Source organism: Mobula hypostoma (genome assembly GCF_963921235.1).
Source record: "Mobula hypostoma chromosome 2 unlocalized genomic scaffold, sMobHyp1.1 SUPER_2_unloc_1, whole genome shotgun sequence".
Lineage (NCBI taxonomy): Eukaryota > Metazoa > Chordata > Chondrichthyes > Myliobatiformes > Myliobatidae > Mobula > Mobula hypostoma.
The window spans coordinates 81,583-101,907 of record NW_026948106.1 but is presented as its reverse complement, the minus strand read 5'-3'; the positions used below and the strand labels follow the sequence as shown (position 1 = coordinate 101,907).

The following is a 20,325-nucleotide window of genomic DNA, read 5'->3' as shown; positions in this document are numbered from 1 at the left end:
GGCCAGGCTGTATCGGTACGGTAAGGGAGGGAGGGCCAGGCTGTATCAGTACGGTGAGTGAGGGAGGGAGGGCGGGCCAGGATGTATCATCAGTATGGTGAGGGAGGGAGGGCCAGGCCGTATGGGTATGGTGAGGGACTGTTTCGATACGGTGAGGGAGGGAGGGAGGGAGGGCCAGGCTGTATCGGTAAGGTGAGGGAGGGAGGGCCAGGCTGTATCAGTTCGGTGAGGGAGGGAGGGAGGGAGGGCCAGGCTGTATCAGTACGGTGAGTGATGGAGGGCCAGGCTGTATCAGTACGGTGAGGGAGGGAGGAAGCGAGGGCCAGGCTGTATCGGTACGGTGAGTGATGGAGGGAGGGCCAGGCTGTATCAGTACGGTGAGGGAGGGAGGGCCAGGCTGTATCGGTACGGTGAGTGATGGAGGGAGGGCCAGGCTGTATCAGTACGGTGAGGGAGTGAGGGAGGGAGGGCCAGGCTGTATCGGTACGGTGAGTGATGGAGGGAGGGCCAGGCTGTATCAGTACGGTGAGTGAGGGAGGGAGGGCCAGGATGTATCAGTACGGTGAGTGAGGGAGGGAGGGAGGGCCAGGCTGTATCACTACGGTGAGTGAGTGAGGGAGGGCCAGGCTGTATCGGTACGGTGAGTGATGGAGGGAGGGCCAGGCTGTATCAGTACGGTGAGTGAGGGAGGGAGGGCCAGGCTGTATCAGTACGGTGAGTGAGGGAGGAAGGGCCAGGCTGTATCAGTACGGTGAGTGAGGGAGGGAGGGCCAGGATGTATCAGTACGGTGAGTGAGGGAGGGAGGGAGGGCCAGGCTGTATCAGTACGGTGAGTGAGGGAGGGAGGGCCAGGCTGTATCGGTACGGTGAGTGAGGGAGGGAGGGCCAGGCTGTATCGGTACGGTGAGTGAGGGAGGGAGGGAGGGCCAGGCTGTATCAGTACGGTGAGGGAGGCAGGGAGGGAGGGCCAGGCTGTATCGGTACGGTGAGTGAGGGAGGGTGGGAGGGAGGGCCAGGCTGTATCGGTACGGTGAGTGATGGAGGGAGGGCCAGGCTGTATCAGTACGCTGAGTTAGGGAGGGCCAGGCTGTATCAGTACTGTGACTGAGGGAGGGCCAGGCTGTATCGGTACGGTGAGTGAGGGAGGGAGGGAGGGCCAGGCTGTATCGGTACGGTGAGTGAGGGAGGGCCAGGCTGTATCGGTACGGTGAGTGAGGGAGGGAGGGCCAGGCTGTATCAGTACGGTAAGTGAGGGAGGGAGGGACAGACTGTATCAGTACGCTGAGTGATGGAGGGCCAGACTGTATCAGTACGGTGAGGGAGGGAGGGCCATGCTGTATCAGTACGGTGAGTGAGGGAGGAAGGGCCAGGCTGTATCAGTACGGTGAGTGAGGGAGGGCCAGGCTGTATCAGTACGGTGAGGGAGGGAGGGCCAGGCTGTATCAGTACGGTGAGTGAGGGAGGGAGGGCCAGGCTGTATCAGTACGGTGAGTGATGGAGGGCCAGACTGTATCAGTACGGTGAGGGAGGGAGGGCCAGGCTGTATCAGTACGGTGAGTGAGGGAGGAAGGGCCAGGCTGTATCAGTACGGTGAGTGAGTGAGGGAGGGCCAGGCTGTATCAGTACGGTGAGTGAGTGAGGGAGGGCCAGGCTGTATCGGTACGGTGAGTGAGGGAGGGCCAGGCTGTATCCGTACGGTGAGTGATGGAGGGAGGGCCAGGCTGTATCAGTACGGTGAGTGAGGGAGGGAGGGCCAGGCTGTATCAGTACGGTGAGTGAGGGAGGAAGGGCCAGGCAGTATCAGTACGGTGAGTGAGGGAGGGAGGGCCAGGATGTATCAGTACGGTGAGTGAGGGAGGGAGGGAGGGCCAGGCTGTATCAGTACGGTGAGTGAGGGAGGGAGGGCCAGGCTGTATCGGTACGGTGAGTGAGGGAGGGAGGGCCAGGCTGTATCGGTACGGTGAGTGAGGGAGGGAGGGAGGGCCAGGCTGTATCAGTACGGTGAGTGAGGGAGGGAGGGCCAGGCTGTATCAGTACGGTGAGTGAGGGAGGGAGGGCCAGGCTGTATCAGTACGGTGAGTGAGGGAGGGCCAGGCTGTATCAGTACGGTGAGTGAGGGAGGGCCAAGGCTGTATCGGTACTGTGAGTGAGGGAGGGAGGGCCAGGCTGTATCAGTACGGTGAGTGAGGGAGGGAGGGCCAGGCTGTATCGGTACGGTAAGGGATGGAGGGCCAGGCTGTATCAGTACGGTGAGTGAGGGAGGGAGGGCGGGCCAGGATGTATCAGTATGGTGAGGGAGGGAGGGCCAGGCTGTATCAGTTCGGTGAGGGAGGGAGGGAGGGAGGGCCAGGCTGTATCAGTAAGGTGAGGGAGGGAGGGCCAGGCTGTATCGGTACGGTTAGTGAGGGAGGGAGGGAGGGCCAGGCTGTATCGGTACGGTGAGTGATGGAGGGCCAGGCTGTATCAGTACGGTGAGTGAGGGAGGGCCAAGGCTGTATCGGTACCGTGAGTGAGGGAGGGAGGGCCAGGCTGTATCAGTACGGTGAGTGAGGGAGGGAGGGCCAGGCCGTATGGGTATGGTGAGGGAGGGAGGGCCAGGCTGTTTCGATACGGTGAGGGAGGGAGGGAGGGAGGGCCAGGCTGTATCGGTAAGGTGAGGGAGGGAGGGCCAGGCTGTATCAGTTCGGTGAGGGAGGGAGGGAGGGAGGGCCAGGCTGTATCAGTAAGGTGAGGGAGGGAGGGCCAGGCTGTATCGGTACGGTTAGTGAGGGAGGGAGGGAGGGCCAGGCTGTATCGGTACGGTGAGTGATGGAGGGCCAGGCTGTATCAGTACGGTGAGGGAGGGAGGAAGGGAGGGCCAGGCTGTATCGGTACGGTGAGTGATGGAGGGAGGGCCAGGCTGTATCAGTACGGTGAGGGAGGGAGGGAGGGCCAGGCTGTATCGGTACGGTGAGTGATGGAGGGAGGGCCAGGCTGTATCAGTACGGTGAGGGAGGGAGGGCCAGGCTGTATCGGTACGGTGAGTGATGGAGGGAGGGCCAGGCTGTATCAGTACGGTGAGTGAGGGAGGGAGGGCCAGGCTGTATCACTACGGTGAGTGAGGGAGGGAGGGCCAGGCTGTATGGGTACGGTGAGGGAGGGAGGGCCAGGCTGTATCGGTAAGGTGAGGGAGGGAGGGAGGGAGGGCCAGGCTGTATCAGTACGGTGAGGGAGGGAGGGAGGGAGGGCCAGGCTGTATCGGTACGGTGAGTGAGGGAGGGCCAGGCTGTATCGGTATGTTGAGTGAGTGAGGGAGGGAGGGCCAGGCTGTATCGGTACGGTGAGTGAGGGAGGGAGGGAGGGCCAGGCTGTATCGGTACGGTGAGTGAGGGAGGGCCAGGCTGTATCGGTACGGTGAGTGATGGAGGGAGGGCCAGGCTGTATCAGTACGGTGAGTAAGGGAGGGAGGGACAGACTGTATCAGTACGCTGAGTGATGGAGGGCCAGACTGTATCAGTACGGTGAGGGAGGGAGGGCCAGGCTGTATCAGTACGGTGAGTGAGGGAGGAAGGGCCAGGCTGTATCAGTACGGTGAGTGAGGGAGGGCCAGGCTGTATCAGTACGGTGAGGGAGGGAGGGCCAGGCTGTATCAGTACGGTGAGTGAGGGAGGGAGGGCCAGGCTGTATCAGTACGGTGAGTGATGGAGGGCCAGACTGTATCAGTACGGTGAGGGAGGGAGGGCCAGGCTGTATCAGTACGGTGAGTGAGGGAGGAAGGGCCAAGCTGTATCAGTACGGTGAGTGAGTGAGGGAGGGCCAGGCTGTATCAGTACGGTGAGGGAGGGAGGGAGGACCAGGCTGTATCGGTACGGTGAGTGAGGGAGGGCCAGGCTGTATCGGTACGGTGAGTGATGGAGGGAGGGCCAGGCTGTATCAGTACGGTGAGTGAGGGAGGGAGGGCCAGGCTGTATCAGTACGGTGAGTGAGGGAGGAAGGGCCAGGCTGTATCAGTACGGTGAGTGAGGGAGGGAGGGCCAGGATGTATCAGTACGGTGAGTGAGGGAGGGAGGGAGGGCCAGGCTGTATCAGTACGGTGAGTGAGGGAGGGAGGCCCAGGCTGTATCGGTACGGTGAGTGAGGGAGGGAGGGCCAGGCTGTATCGGTACGGTGAGTGAGGGAGGGAGGGAGGGCCAGGCTGTATCAGTACGGTGAGGGAGGGAGGGAGGGAGGGCCAGGCTGTATCGGTACGGTCAGTGAGGGAGGGCCAGGCCGTATGGGTACGGTGAGTGATGGAGGGCCAGACCGTATCGGTACGGTGAGTGAGGGAGGGCCAGGCTGTATCAGTACCGTGAGTGAGGGAGGGAGGACCAGGCTGTATCGGTACGGTGAGTGAGGGAGGGCCAGGCTGTATCGGTACGGTGAGGGAGGGAGGGCCAGGCTGTATCAGTACGGTGAGTGATGGAGGGCCAGACTGTATCAGTACGGTGAGGGAGGGAGGGAGGGCCTGGCTGTATCGGTATGCTGAGTGAGGGAGGGCAAGGCTGTATCAGTACGGTGAGTGAGGGAGGGAGGGCCAGGCTGTATCAGTACGGTGAGTGAGGGAGGGAGGGCCAGGCTGTATCAGTACGGTGAGTGAGTGAGGGAGGGAGGGCCAGGCTGTATCAGTACGGTGACTGAGGGAGGGCCAGGCTGTATCAGTACGGTGAGTGAGGGAGGGAGGGCCAGGCTGTATTAGTACGGTGAGTGAGGGAGGGAGGGCCAGGCTGTATCAGTACGGTGAGTGAGGGAGTGAGGGTCAGGCTGTATCGGTAAGGTGAGTGAGGGAGGGAGGGCCAGGCTGTATCGGTACGGTGAGGGAGGGAGGGAGGGCCAGGCTGTATCAGTACGGTGAGTGATGGAGGGCCAGACTGTATCAGTACGGTGAGGGAGGGAGGGCCAGGCTGTATCAGTACGGTGAGTGAGGGAGGAAGGGCCAGGCTGTATCAGTACGGTGAGTGAGTGAGGGAGGGCCAGGCTGTATCAGTACGGTGAGGGAGGGAGGGAGGACCAGGCTGTATCGGTACGGTGAGTGAGGGAGGGCCAGGCTGTATCGGTACGGTGAGTGATGGAGGGAGGGCCAGGCTGTATCAGTACGGTGAGTGAGGGAGGGAGGGCCAGGCTGTATCAGTACGGTGAGTGAGGGAGGAAGGGCCAGGCTGTATCAGTACGGTGAGTGAGGGAGGGAGGGCCAGGATGTATCAGTACGGTGAGTGAGGGAGGGAGGGCCAGGCTGTATCAGTACGGTGAGTGAGGGAGGGAGGCCCAGGCTGTATCGGTACGGTGAGTGAGGGAGGGAGGGCCAGGCTGTATCGGTACGGTGAGTGAGGGAGGGAGGGAGGGCCAGGCTGTATCAGTACGGTGAGGGAGGGAGGGAGGGAGGGCCAGGCTGTATCGGTACGGTCAGTGAGGGAGGGCCAGGCCGTATGGGTACGGTGAGTGATGGAGGGCCAGACCGTATCGGTACGGTGAGTGAGGGAGGGCCAGGCTGTATCAGTACCGTGAGTGAGGGAGGGAGGACCAGGCTGTATCGGTACGGTGAGTGAGGGAGGGCCAGGCTGTATCGGTACGGTGAGGGAGGGAGGGCCAGGCTGTATCAGTACGGTGAGTGATGGAGGGCCAGACTGTATCAGTACGGTGAGGGAGGGAGGGAGGGCCAGGCTGTATCGGTATGCTGAGTGAGGGAGGGCAAGGCTGTATCAGTACGGTGAGTGAGGGAGGGAGGGCCAGGCTGTATCAGTACGGTGAGTGAGGGAGGGAGGGCCAGGCTGTATCAGTACGGTGAGTGAGTGAGGGAGGGAGGGCCAGGCTGTATCAGTACGGTGACTGAGGGAGGGCCAGGCTGTATCAGTACGGTGAGTGAGGGAGGGAGGGCCAGGCTGTATTAGTACGGTGAGTGAGGGAGGGAGGGCCAGGCTGTATCAGTACGGTGAGTGAGGGAGTGAGGGTCAGGCTGTATCGGTAAGGTGAGTGAGGGAGGGAGGGCCAGGCTGTATCGGTACGGTGAGGGAGGGAGGGAGGGCCAGGCTGTATCAGTACGGTAAGTGAGGGAGGGCCAGGCTGTATCAGTACGGTGAGTCAGTGAGGGAGGGCCAGGCTGTATCAGTACGGTGAGTGAGGGAGGGCCAGGCTGTATCGGTACGGTGAGTGAGGGAGGGCCAGGCTGTATCGGTACGGTGAGTGATGGAGGGCCAGGCTGTATCGGTACGGTGAGTGAGGGAGGGCCAGGCTGTATCGGTACGGTGAGTGAGGGAGGGCCAGACTGTATCAGTACGGTGAGTGAGGGAGGGAGGGCCAGGCTGTATCAGTACGGTGAGTGAGGGAGGGAGGGCCAGGCTGTATCAGTACGGTGAGTGAGGGAGGGAGGGAGGGCCAGGCTGTATCGGTACGGTGAGTGAGGGAGGGAGGGCCAGGCTGTATCGGTAAGGTGAGTGAGGGAGGGAGGGCCAGGCTGTATCGGTACGGTGAGGGAGGGAGGGAGGGCCAGGCTGTATCGGTACGGTGAGTGAGTGAGGGAGGGCCAGGGTGTATCAGTACGGTGAGTGAGGGAGGGCCAGGCTGGATCAGTACGGTGAGTGAGGGAGGGAGGGCCAGGCTGTATCGGTAAGGTGAGTGAGGGAGGGAGGGCCAGGCTGTATCGGTACGGTGAGTGAGGGAGGGAGGGCCAGGCTGTATCGGTAAGGTGAGTGAGGGAGGGAGGGCCAGGCTGTATCGGTACGGTGAGGGAGGGAGGGAGGGCCAGGCTGTATCGGTACGGTGAGGGAGGGAGGGCCAGGCTGTATCAGTATGGTGAGTGAGGGAGGGCCAGACTGTATCAGTACGGTGAGTGAGGGAGGGCCAGGCTGTATCAGTACGGTGAGGGAGGGAGGGAGGGCCAGGCTGTATCGGTACGGTGAGGGAGGGAGGGAGGGCCAGGCTGTATCGGTATGGTGAGTGAGGGAGGGCCAGACTGTATCAGTACGGTGAGGGAGGGCCAGACTGTATCAGTACGGTGAGGGAAGGAGGGCCAGGCTGTATCAGTACGGTGAGTGAGGGAGGGCCAGGCTGTATCAGTACGGTGAGTGAGTGAGGGCCAGGCTGTATCAGTACGGTGAGGGAGGGAGGGAGGGTCAGGATGTATCAGTACGGTGAGTGAGGGAGGGCCAGGCTGTATCAGTACGGTGAGTGAGGGAGGGAGGGAGGGCCAGGCTGTATCGGTATGTTGAGTGAGTGAGGGAGGGAGGGCCAGGCTGTATCGGTACGGTGAGTGAGGGAAGGAGGGTGGGCCAGGCTGTATCGGTATGGTGAGTGAGGGAGGGAGGGCCAGGCTGTATCGGTACGGTGAGTGAGGGAGGGCCAGGCTGTATCAGTATTGTGAGGGAGGGAGGGCCTGGCTGTATCAGTACGGTGAGTGAGTGAGGGTGGGCCAGGCTGTATCGGTACGGTGAGGGAGGGAGGGAGGGCCAGGCTGTATCAGTACGGTGAGTGAGTGAGGGAGGGCCAGGCTGTATCGGTACGGTGAGTGATGGAGGGAGGGCCAGGCTGTATCAGTACGGTGAGGGAGAGAGGGCCAGGCTGTATCAGTACGGTGAGTGAGGGAGGGAGGGCCAGACTGTATCAGTACGCTGAGTTAGGGAGGGCCAGGCTGTATCAGTACGGTGAGTGATGGAGGGCCAGGCTGTATCAGTACGGTGAGGGAGGGAGGGCCAGGCTGTATCAGTACGGTGAGTGAGGGAGGGAGGGAGGGCCAGGCTGTATCGGTACGGTGAGTGAGGGAGGGAGGGCCAGGCTGTATCGGTACGGTGAGTGAGGGAGGGAGGGCCAGGCTGTATCGGTAAGGTGAGTGAGGGAGGGAGGGAGGGCCAGGCTGTATCAGTACGGTGAGTGAGGGAGGGCCAGGCTGTATCAGTACGATGAGTGAGGGAGGGCCGGGCTGTATCAGTACGGTGAGTGAGTGAGGGAGGGCCAGGCTGTATCAGTACGGTGAGGGAGGGAGGGCCAGGATGTATCAGTATGGTGAGTGAGGGAGGGCCAGACTGTATCGGTACGGTGAGGGAGGGAGGGAGGGCCAGGCTATATCGGTACGGTGAGGGAGGGAGGGCCAGGATGTATTTGTAGGGTGAGTGAGGGAGGGCCAGACTGTATCAGTACGATGAGTGAGGGAGGGCTCGGCTGTATCAGTACGGTGAGGGAGGGACGGCCAGGCTGTATCGGTACGGTGAGGGAGGGAGGGAGGGCCAGGCTGTATCGGTACGGTGAGGGAGGGAGGGCCAGGCTGTATCGGTATGGTGAGGGAGGGAGGGCCAGGCTGTATCGGTACGGTGAGGGAGGGATGGAGGGAGGGCCAGGCTATATCGGTACGGTGAGGGAGGGAGGGCCAGGCTGTATCGGTACGGTGAGTGAGGGAGGGAGGGCCAGGCTGTATCGGTAAGGTGAGTGAGGGAGGGAGGGCCAGGCTGTATCGGTACGGTGAGGGAGGGAGGGAGGGACAGACTGTATCAGTACGCTGAGTGATGGAGGGCCAGACTGTATCAGTACGGTGAGGGAGGGAGGGCCAGGCTGTATCAGTACGGTGAGTGAGGGAGGGCCAGGCTGTATCAGTACGATGAGTGAGGGAGGGAGGGCCAGGCTGTATCAGTACGGTGAGGGAGGGAGGGCGGGAGGGCCAGGCTGTATCGGTACGCTGAGTGAGTGAGGGAGGGCCAGGCTGTATCGGTACGGTGAGGGAGTGAGGGAGGGAGGGAGGGCCAGGCTGTATCGGTACGCTGAGTGAGAGAGGGAGGGCCAGGCTGTATCGGTACGCTGAGTGAGTGAGGGAGGGCCAGGCTGTATCAGTACGGTGAGTGAGGGAGGGAGGGCCAGGCTGTATCGGTACGGTGAGGGAGGGAGGGCCAGGCTGTATCGGTACGGTGAGGGAGTGAGGGAGGGAAGGCCAGGCTGTATCGGTACGGTGAGGGAGGGAGGGCCAGGCTGTATCGGCACGGTGAGGGAGGGAGGGCCAGGCTGTATCGGTACGCTGAGTGAGGGAGGGAGGGAGGGCCAGGCTGTATAGGTATGGTGAGTGAGGGAGGGCCAGGCTGTATCAGTACGGTGAGTGAGGGAGGGAGGGCCAGGCTGTATCAGTACGGTGAGTGAGGGAGGGAGGGCCAGGCTGTATCAGTATGGTGAGTGAGTGAGGGAGGGCCAGGCTGTATCGGTACGGTGAGGGAGGGAGGGAGGGAGGGCCAGGCTGTATCAGTACGGTGAGTGAGGGAGGGAGGGCCAGGCTGTATCGGTACGGTGAGTGAGGGAGGGAGGGAGGGAGGGTCAGGCTGTATCGGTACTGTGAGTGAGGGAGGGAGGGCCAGGCTGTATCGGTACGGTGAGTGAGGGAGGGCCAGGCTGTATCGGTAAGGTGAGTGAGGGAGGGAGGGAGGGCCAGGCTGTATCAGTACGGTGAGTGAGGGAGGGCCAGGCTGTATCAGTACGATGAGTGAGGGAGGGCCAGGCTGTATCAGTACGGTGAGTGAGTGAGGGAGGGCCAGGCTGTATCAGTACGGTGAGGGAGGGAGGGAGGGAGGGCCAGGCTATATCAGTACGGTGAGTGAGGGAGGCCCAGACTGTATCAGTACGGTGAGTGAGTGAGGGAGGGCCAGGATGTATTTGTACGGTGAGTGAGGGAGGGCCAGACTGTATCAGTACGATGAGTGAGGGAGGGCCAGGCTGTATCAGTACGGTGAGGGAGAGAGGGCCAGGCTGTATCAGTACGGTGAGTGAGGGACGGTCAGACTGTATCAGTACGGTGAGTGAGGGAGGGAGGGCCAGGCTGTATCAGTACGCTGAGTTACGGAGGGCCAGGCTGTATCAGTATGGTGAGTGAGGGAGGGCCAGACTGTATCAGTACGGTGAGGGAGGGAGGGAGGCAGGGCCAGGCTGTATCAGTACGGTGAGTGAGGGAGGGCCAGGCTGTATCTGTACGGTGAGTGAGTGAGGGAGGGCCAGGCTGTATCAGTACGGTGAGTGAGGGAGGGAGGGAGGGCCAGGCTGTATCGGTACGGTGAGTGAGGGAGGGAGGCAGGGCCAGGCTGTATCAGTACGGTGAGTGAGGGAGGGCCAGGCTGTATCGGTACGGTGAGTGAGTGAGGGAGGGCCAGGCTGTATCAGTACGGTGAGTGATGGAGGGCCAGACTGTATCAGTACGGGGAGGGAGGGAGGGCCAGGCTGTATCAGTACGGTGAGTGAGGGAGGGAGGGCCAGGCTGTATCAGTACGGTGAGGGAGGGAGGGCCAGGCTGTATCAGTACGGTGAGTGAGGGAGGGAGGGCCAGGCTGTATCAGTACGGTGAGTGAGGGAGGGCCAGGCTGTATCGGTACGCTGAGTGAGGGAGGGAGGGCCAGGCTGTATCGGTACGGTGAGTGAGGGAGGGAGGGCCAGGCTGTATCGGTACGCTGAGTGAGGGAGGGCCAGGCTGTATCGGTACGGTGAGTGAGGGAGGGAGGGCCAGGCTGTATCGGTAAGGTGAGTAAGGGAGGGAGGGCCAGGCTGTATCGGTACAGGGAGGGAGGGCCAGGCTGTATCAGTACGGTGAGTGATGGAGGGCCAGACTGTATCAGTACGGTGAGGGAGGGAGGGCCAGGCTGTATCAGTACGGTGAGTGAGTGAGGGAGGGCCAGGCTGTATCAGTACGGTGAGGGAGGGAGGGAGGGCCAGGATGTATCAGTACGGTGAGGGAGGGAGGGAGGGCCAGGCTGTATCAGTACGGTGAGTGAGGGAGGGCCAGGCTGTATCAGTACGATGAGTGAGGGAGGGCTAGGCTGTATCAGTACGGTGAGTGAGTGAGGGAGGGCCAGGCTGTATCAGTACGGTGAGGGAGGGCGGGTGGGAGGGCCAGGCTATATCAGTACGGTGAGTGAGGGAGGCCCAGACTGTATCAGTACGGTGAGTGAGTGAGGGAGGGCCAGGATGTATTTGTACGGTGAGTGAGGGAGGGCCAGACTGTATCAGTACGATGAGTGAGGGAGGGCCAGGCTGTATCAGTACGGTGAGGGAGAGAGGGCCAGGCTGTATCAGTACGGTGAGTGAGGGACGGTCAGACTGTATCAGTACGGTGAGTGAGGGAGGGAGGGCCAGGCTGTATCAGTACGCTGAGTTACGGAGGGCCAGGCTGTATCAGTATGGTGAGTGAGGGAGGGCCAGACTGTATCAGTACGGTGAGGGAGGGAGGGAGGCAGGGCCAGGCTGTATCAGTACGGTGAGTGAGGGAGGGCCAGGCTGTATCTGTACGGTGAGTGAGTGAGGGAGGGCCAGGCTGTATCAGTACGGTGAGTGAGGGAGGGAGGGAGGGCCAGGCTGTATCGGTACGGTGAGTGAGGGAGGGAGGCAGGGCCAGGCTGTATCAGTACGGTGAGTGAGGGAGGGCCAGGCTGTATCGGTACGGTGAGTGAGTGAGGGAGGGCCAGGCTGTATCAGTACGGTGAGTGATGGAGGGCCAGACTGTATCAGTACGGGGAGGGAGGGAGGGCCAGGCTGTATCAGTACGGTGAGTGAGGGAGGGAGGGCCAGGCTGTATCAGTACGGTGAGTGAGGGAGGGAGGGCCAGGCTGTATCAGTACGGTGAGTGAGGGAGGGAGGGCCAGGCTGTATCAGTACGGTGAGTGAGGGAGGGCCAGGCTGTATCGGTACGCTGAGTGAGGGAGGGAGGGCCAGGCTGTATCGGTACGGTGAGTGAGGGAGGGAGGGCCAGGCTGTATCGGTACGCTGAGTGAGGGAGGGCCAGGCTGTATCGGTACGGTGAGTGAGGGAGGGAGGGCCAGGCTGTATCGGTAAGGTGAGTAAGGGAGGGAGGGCCAGGCTGTATCGGTACAGGGAGGGAGGGCCAGGCTGTATCAGTACGGTGAGGGAGGGAGGGCCAGGCTGTATCAGTACGGTGAGTGAGGGAGGGAGGGCCAGGCTGTATCAGTACGGTGAGGGAGGGAGGGAGGGCCAGGATGTATCAGTACGGTGAGGGAGGGAGGGAGGGCCAGGCTGTATCAGTACGGTGAGTGAGGGAGGGCCAGACTGTATCGGTACGGTGAGTGAGGGAGGGCCAGACTGTATCGGTACTGTGAGGGAGGGAGGGCCAGGCTGTATCGGTACGGTGAGGGAGGGAGGGCCAGGATGTATTTGTACGGTGAGTGAGGGAGGGCCAGACTGTATCAGTACGATGAGTGAGGGAGGGCCAGGCTGTATCAGTACGGTGAGGGAGAGAGGGCCAGGCTGTATCAGTACGGTGAGGGAGGGAGGGAGGGCCAGACTGTATCAGTACGATGAGTGAGGGAGGGCCAGGCTGTATCAGTACGGTGAGGGAGAGAGGGCCAGGCTGTATCAGTACGGTGAGTGAGGGAGGGCTAGGCTGTATCAGTACGGTGAGGGAGGGAGGGCCAGGCTGTATCGGTACGGTGAGGGAGGGAGGGAGGGCCAGGCTGTATCGGTACGGTGAGGGAGGGAGGGAGGGAGGGCCAGGCTGTATCGGTACGGTGAGGGAGGGCCAGGCTGTATCGGTACGGTGAGGGAGGGAGGGCCAGGCTGTATCGGTACGGTGAGTGAGGGAGGGAGGGCCAGGCTGTATCGGTAAGGTGAGTGAGGGAGGGAGGGAGGGCCAGGCTGTATCAGTACGGTGAGTGAGGGAGGGCCAGGCTGTATCAGTACGATGAGTGAGGGAGGGAGGGCCAGGCTGTATCAGTACGGTGAGGGAGGGAGGGCGGGAGGGCCAGGGTGTATCGGTACGCTGAGTGAGTGAGGGAGGGCCAGGCTGTATCGGTCCGGTGAGGGAGGGAGGGCCAGGCTGTATCGGTACGCTGAGTGAGTGAGGGAGGGCCAGGCTGTATCGGTACGCTGAGTGAGTGAGGGAGGGCCAGGCTGTATCAGTACGGTGAGTGAGGGAGGGAGGGCCAGGCTGTATCGGTACGGTGAGGGAGGGAGGGCCAGGCCGTATCGGTACGCTGAGTGAGGGAGGGAGGGAGGGCCAGGCTGTATCGGTACGCTGAGTGAGTGAGGGAGGGCCAGGCTGTATCGGTACGCTGAGTGAGTGAGGGAGGGCCAGGCTGTATCAGTACGGTGAGTGAGGGAGGGAGGGCCAGGCTGTATCGGTACGGTGAGGGAGGGAGGGCCAGGCCGTATCGGTATGCTGAGTGAGGGAGGGAGGGAGGGCCAGGCTGTATCGGTACGGTGAGTGAGGGAGGGCCAGGCTGTATCGGTACGCTGAGTGAGGGAGGGAGGGCCAGGCTGTATCAGTACGGTGAGTGAGGGAGGGAGGGCCAGGCTGTATCAGTACGGTGAGTGAGGGAGGGAGGGCCAGGCTGTATCAGTACGGTGAGTGAGTGAGGGAGGGCCAGGCTGTATCGGTACGGTGATGGAGGGAGGGAGGGAGGGCCAGGCTGTATCAGTACGGTGAGTGAGGGAGGGAGGGCCAGGCTGTATCAGTACGGTGAGTGAGGGAGGGAGGGCCAGGCTGTATCGGTACGGTGAGTGAGGGAGGGAGGGCCAGGCTGTATCGGTACGGTGAGTGAGGGAGGGAGGGCCAGGCTGTATCGGTACGGTGAGGGAGGGAGGGCCAGGCTGTATCAGTACGGTGAGTGAGGGAGGGCCAGGCTGTATCGGTAAGGTGAGTGAGGGAGGGAGGGCCAGGCTATATCGGTTCGGTGAGGGAGGGAGGGCCAGGCTGTATCGGTAAGGTGAGTGAGGGAGGGAGGGAGGGCCAGGCTGTATCAGTACGGTGAGTGAGGGAGGGCCAGGCTGTATCAGTACGATGAGTGAGGGAGGGCCAGGCTGTATCAGTACGGTGAGTGAGTGAGGGAGGGCCAGGTTGTATCAGTACGGTGAGGGAGGGAGGGCCAGACTGTATCAGTACGGTGAGTGAGGGAGGGAGGGCCAGGCTGTATCAGTACGGTGAGTGAGTGAGGGAGGGCTAGGCTGTATCAGTACGATGAGTGCGGGAGGGCCAGACTGTATCAGTACGGTGAGTGAGGGAGGGAGGGCCAGGCTGTATCAGTACGGTGAGGGAGGGAGGGAGGGCCAGGCTATATCGGTACGGTGAGTGAGCGAGGGCCAGACTGTATCAGTACAGTGAGTGAGGGAGGGCCAGGATGTATTTGTACGGTGAGTGAGGGAGGGCCAGACTGTATCAGTACGATGAGTGAGGGAGGGCCAGGCTGTATCAGTATGGTGAGGGAGAGAGGGCCAGGCTGTATCAGTACGGTGAGGGAGGGAGGGAGGGCCAGACTGTATCAGTACGATGAGTGAGGGAGGGCCAGGCTGTATCAGTACGGTGAGGGAGAGAGGGCCAGGCTGTATCAGTACGGTGAGTGAGGGACGGCCAGACTGTATCAGTACGGTGAGTGAGGGAGGGAGGGCCAGGCTGTATCAGTACGCTGAGTTAGGGAGGGCCAGGCTGTATCAGTACGGTGAGTGAGGGAGGGCCAGACTGTATCAGTACGGTGAGGGAGGGAGGGAGGGAGGGCCAGGCTGTATCAGTACGGTGAGTGAGGGAGGGCCAGGCTGTATCAGTACGGTGAGTGAGTGAGGGAGGGCCAGGCTGTATCAGTACGGTGAGTGAGGGAGGGAGGGAGGGCCAGGCTGTATCGGTACGGTGAGTGAGGGAGGGAGGTAGGGCCAGGCTGTATCAGTACGGTGAGTGAGGGAGGGCCAGGCTGTATCGGTACGGTGAGTGAGTGAGGGAGGGCCAGGCTGTATCAGTACGGTGAGTGATGGAGGGCCAGACTGTATCAGTACGGGGAGGGAGGGAGGGCCAGGCTGTATCAGTACGGTGAGTGAGGGAGGGAGGGCCAGGCTGTATCAGTACGGTGAGTGAGGGAGGGAGGGCCAGGCTGTATCAGTACGGTGAGTGAGGGAGGGAGGGCCAGGCTGTATCAGTACGGTGAGTGAGGGAGGGCCAGGCTGTATCGGTACGCTGAGTGAGGGAGGGAGGGCCAGGCTGTATCAGTACGGTGAGTGAGGGAGGGAGGGCCAGGCTGTATCGGTACGCTGAGTGAGGGAGGGCCAGGCTGTATCGGTACGGTGAGTGAGAGAGGGAGGGCCAGGCTGTATCGGTAAGGTGAGTAAGGGAGGGAGGGCCAGGCTGTATCGGTACAGGGAGGGAGGGCCAGGCTGTATCAGTACGGTGAGTGATGGAGGGCCAGACTGTATCAGTACGGTGAGGGAGGGAGGGCCAGGCTGTATCAGTACGGTGAGGGAGAGAGGGCCAGGCTGTATCAGTACGGTGAGTGAGGGACGGCCAGACTGTATCAGTACGGTGAGTGAGGGAGGGAGGGCCAGGCTGTATCAGTACGCTGAGTTAGGGAGGGCCAGGCTGTATCAGTACGGTGAGTGAGGGAGGGCCAGACTGTATCAGTACGGTGAGGGAGGGAGGGAGGGAGGGCCAGGCTGTATCAGTACGGTGAGTGAGGGAGGGCCAGGCTGTATCAGTACGGTGAGTGAGTGAGGGAGGGCCAGGCTGTATCAGTACGGTGAGTGAGGGGGGGAGGGAGGGCCAGGCTGTATCGGTACGGTGAGTGAGGGAGGGAGGTAGGGCCAGGCTGTATCAGTACGGTGAGTGAGGGAGGGCCAGGCTGTATCGGTACGGTGAGTGAGTGAGGGAGGGCCAGGCTGTATCAGTACGGTGAGTGATGGAGGGCCAGACTGTATCAGTACGGGGAGGGAGGGAGGGCCAGGCTGTATCAGTACGGTGAGTGAGGGAGGGAGGGCCAGGCTGTATCAGTACGGTGAGTGAGGGAGGGAGGGCCAGGCTGTATCAGTACGGTGAGTGAGGGAGGGAGGGCCAGGCTGTATCAGTACGGTGAGTGAGGGAGGGCCAGGCTGTATCGGTACGCTGAGTGAGGGAGGGAGGGCCAGGCTGTATCAGTACGGTGAGTGAGGGAGGGAGGGCCAGGCTGTATCGGTACGCTGAGTGAGGGAGGGCCAGGCTGTATCGGTACGGTGAGTGAGAGAGGGAGGGCCAGGCTGTATCGGTAAGGTGAGTAAGGGAGGGAGGGCCAGGCTGTATCGGTACAGGGAGGGAGGGCCAGGCTGTATCAGTACGGTGAGTGATGGAGGGCCAGACTGTATCAGTACGGTGAGGGAGGGAGGGCCAGGCTGTATCAGTACGGTGAGTGAGTGAGGGAGGGCCAGGCTGTATCAGTACGGTGAGGGAGGGAGGGAGGGCCAGGATGTTTCAGTACGGTGAGGGAGGGAGGGAGGGCCAGGCTGTATCAGTACGGTGAGTGAGGGAGGGCCAGACTGTATCAGTACGGGGAGGGAGGGAGGGCCAGGCTGTATCAGTACGGTGAGTGAGGGAGGGAGGGCCAGGCTGTATCAGTACGGTGAGTGAGGGAGGGAGGGCCAGGCTGTATCAGTACGGTGAGTGAGGGAGGGAGGGCCAGGCTGTATCAGTACGGTGAGTGAGGGAGGGCCAGGCTGTATCGGTACGCTGAGTGAGGGAGGGAGGGCCAGGCTGTATCAGTACGGTGAGTGAGGGAGGGAGGGCCAGGCTGTATCGGTACGCTGAGTGAGGGAGGGCCAGGCTGTATCGGTACGGTGAGTGAGAGAGGGAGGGCCAGGCTGTATCGGTAAGGTGAGTAAGGGAGGGAGGGCCAGGCTGTATCGGTACAGGGAGGGAGGGCCAGGCTGTATCAGTACGGTGAGTGATGGAGGGCCAGACTGTATCAGTACGGTGAGGGAGGGAGGGCCAGGCTGTATCAGTACGGTGAGTGAGTGAGGGAGGGCCAGGCTGTATCAGTACGGTGAGGGAGGGAGGGAGGGCCAGGATGTTTCAGTACGGTGAGGGAGGGAGGGAGGGCCAGGCTGTATCAGTACGGTGAGTGAGGGAGGGCCAGACTGTATCGGTACGGTGAGTGAGGGAGGGCCAGACTGTATCGGTACTGTGAGGGAGGGAGGGCCAGGCTGTATCGGTACGGTGAGGGAGGGAGGGCCAGGCTGTATCGGTAAGGTGAGTGAGGGAGGGAGGGCCAGGCTGTATCAGTACGGTGAGTGAGTGAGGGAGGGCCAGGCTGTATCAGTACGGTGAGGGAGGGAGGGCCAGGATGTATCAGTATGGTGAGTGAGGGAGGGCCAGACTGTATCAGTACGGTGAGGGAGGGAGGGACGGCCAGGCTATATCAGTACGATGAGTGAGGGAGGGCCAGGCTGTATCAGTACGGTGAGGGAGAGAGGGCCAGGCTGTATCAGTACGGTGAGGGAGGGAGGGAGGGCCAGGATGTATCAGTACGGTGAGTGAGGGAGGGAGGGAGGGCCAGGCTGTATCGGTACGGTGAGTGAGGGACGGAGGGCCAGGCTGTATCAGTACGGTGAGTGAGGGAGGGCCAGGCTGTATCGGTACGGTGAGTGAGTGAGGGAGGGCCAGGCTGTATCAGTACGGTGAGTGATGGAGGGCCAGACTGTATCAGTACGGGGAGGGAGGGAGGGCCAGGCTGTATCAGTACGGTGAGTGAGGGAGGGAGGGCCAGGCTGTATCAGTACGGTGAGTGAGGGAGGGAGGGCCAGGCTGTATCGGTACGGTGAGTGAGGGAGGGAGGGCCAGGCTGTATCGGTACGGTGAGTGAGGGAGGGCCAGGCTGTATCGGTACGGTGAGTGAGGGAGGGCCAGGCTGTATCAGTACGGTGAGTGAGGGAGGGAGGGCCAGGCTGTATCGGTACGGTGAGTGAGGGAGGGCCAGGCTGTATCAGTACGGTGAGGGAGGGAGGGCCAGGCTGTATCAGTACGGTGAGGGAGGGAGGGCCAGGCTGTATCAGTAGGGTGAGGGAGGGAGGGCCAGGCTGTATCAGCACAGTGAGTGAGGGAGTCTGGGCGAGGGAGGGCCAGACTGGCCACACTGCCTTTTGGATTGCGGTGCTCCCTCTGTAGAAGGATAGGGCTACGCCGACCACCCACATGAGTCGGTACAGAAATTGCTGAATTGGCTGCGTTTGAGGGTTGAGAAGTGGAGTTCGTGTTCTCCCCGCATTTCCCCTTCTCCATTCACCCACACACTAGGGATATTTTACCTTGGCCACTTAACCTACCAACTGCTGTGCTTTGGAAAAATTTAGCCGGTCAGGCAGCATCGATGGAGGGAAATCGACAGCTAACGTTTCGGGTCAGGACCCCTCATCTGGACTCGAAATGTGATTTATTTTCACCGTCTGACCCCGAATTTCTTTCATGTAACAGTAATAAACCTGATTCTGATACCTCCAACACTTCCTGTGTTGCTGCAGATTTCCAGAATCTGCAGGGTCTTGTGTCTCTGCACGTCTTGTGGATGTGGTACATTTTTGTACCATAAGATGGGTCCTTGACCTCACCCTACTGTCTGCCTGCACGGTACTTTATCTGTAACTGATAAACTGCCTTCTGTTGCCTGTCCTTGTGGTGTGACGATGTACAGATGTTATGAAATGATCTGTATGGATGGCAGGTTTTTCACTGCACCTCAGTATGTGTGACAATAATAAACCCCAGTAACCAATGTGGGAGGAAAGCAGACTACCTGGGGTAACCCCAGATGTTCACAGCTCCACACGGCACTGGAGGTCAGCATTCAAGTTTATTTGTTAAGTCTACATCAAAACACCCAGTTAACTGTGTTTGCATTAACTCCCAAGGGTGTTCTGGGAGGCAGCCCGCAAATATCACCACACGTTCCAGTGCCAAGATAGCATACCCACAGGCTTTTCCTGACGGGCTTGCAGACATTCACAGACTCCACTCTGGACAACGGAATTCAGATCTAGCCCTCAGGCCTCAGTCGTGAACAGGAGGCCTCGAGGGATCAAAACTGGCTCTCTTGCGCCGTTAGCCAGAGACTCTGCTGCCGTGCGTTGCAGTCAGACTGCCGAGAGCTTGCAGAGTTCACAGAGCTCTCGGGTCACTGAGATTTGCTTACAGGTGGTGACAGAGGGAGTGTAGTGACAGTGCAAGTGATGACATCTCTACTGTGGGTCTGTCCCTGAGACTGTGTTCATGCTGTCACAACTGATACATTTCATGTGGCAAATAAAGCTGATCTTTAAAGATCAAAGGTCAAAGCAGAACTGGTGGTTATTAAATGGTAATTGTAGATGTCTGAGGGCTGAACAGATTGCTTTATTTATTTACTCACTCACTCATTCCTATTTGGTGATGCAGGACAGCCATTGAGCCACACTGCCCAGCAACCCACCTGTTTAACCCCAGCCTAATCACAGGGCAATTTACAATGACTGATTGACTTGCTAACTGGTATGTCTGCAAACTCCTTCCAGAGGATGCCAGAATTGATTCTGAACTCCAACGGACGCTGTGAGTTGTAATAGCCTCGCGCTAACTGCTACACTACACAGGTTTATGAACCAGATTTAGCGGCAGCCTCAGGAATGAGAATCAGGTTTATTATCACTACTTGTGTCGTGAAGTTTGTTATTTCATGGCAGCAATACAGTGTAATACATAAAATATAAATTATAATAAAAAATATGTAAAAACAGGTAGTGCCAAAAAGAGCGAGAAGATAGTGAGGTAGTGTTCATGGGTTCATTGTCTGTTCATAAATCTGATGGCGGAGGGGAAGAAGCTGTTCCTAAAATGATGAGTGTGTGTCTTCAGGCTCCTGGGTGATGGGGGTCCTTAATGATGGATGCTTCATCTTGAAGATGTGCTCAGTGGCATGGAGGCTGGTGCCCATGATGGAGCTGGCTGAGTTTACAACTGTTGGATTCTGATGTTTTTGATCTGAAGTTCTTTAGGAAATCAAGAAAGTGGCACAAAACGTGTAGCATCATGATTGTTTTATTAAGCACTAATAGAACAGAGACAATTAGAAACGGGGAGAAGCAGAGGTCTAGTAGGGGAAGGAAAGAAGTCCAGAATAAAGAAGGATCTTTGGTCAAGATGTCAGCTGTTTATTCATTTCCATTGGTGCTGCCTGACCTGCTGAGTGCCTCCAGCATTTTGTGTGTGTTGGTTTGGATTTCTAGCATCTGCAGACTTTCTTGTGTAAAGGTTAAAGGTGGCGAATTTACATGCTCAACTCTTCTACCCCATAGATAAGAAACATTCCATTCAAATTTCTAGATAAGAGTTAACCAATTGGAAGAGCCCCTATTCAAATAATGTGATGCCAGAAAAGCTTCCAGAATGATCCAAAGAAACTGTAACCACTAGGGGACACACTGAGCAACTGCAAATACATACTGTGACCATTAGGAAAAATACTTAACGGTTAAATGTATATTGGTAGTTATATAAAATACAAACAGACAGACACTGTTAAACTGCACAGAAAATAACAATTATACAGAAAATCCAACTCGACCCTATGCAGCTTTTTCCGATCCTGTGTT

General features: G+C 59.8%; 1 protein-coding gene across 1 annotated transcript in view; it reads left to right on the top strand.

The window, feature by feature from the left end:
- The window catches only part of c2h1orf131 (chromosome 2 C1orf131 homolog), a 60,024-nt gene that overhangs the window by 30,271 nt on the left and 9,428 nt on the right, over nucleotides 1-20,325 (top strand). The gene's annotated exons all lie outside the window — the stretch shown is intronic.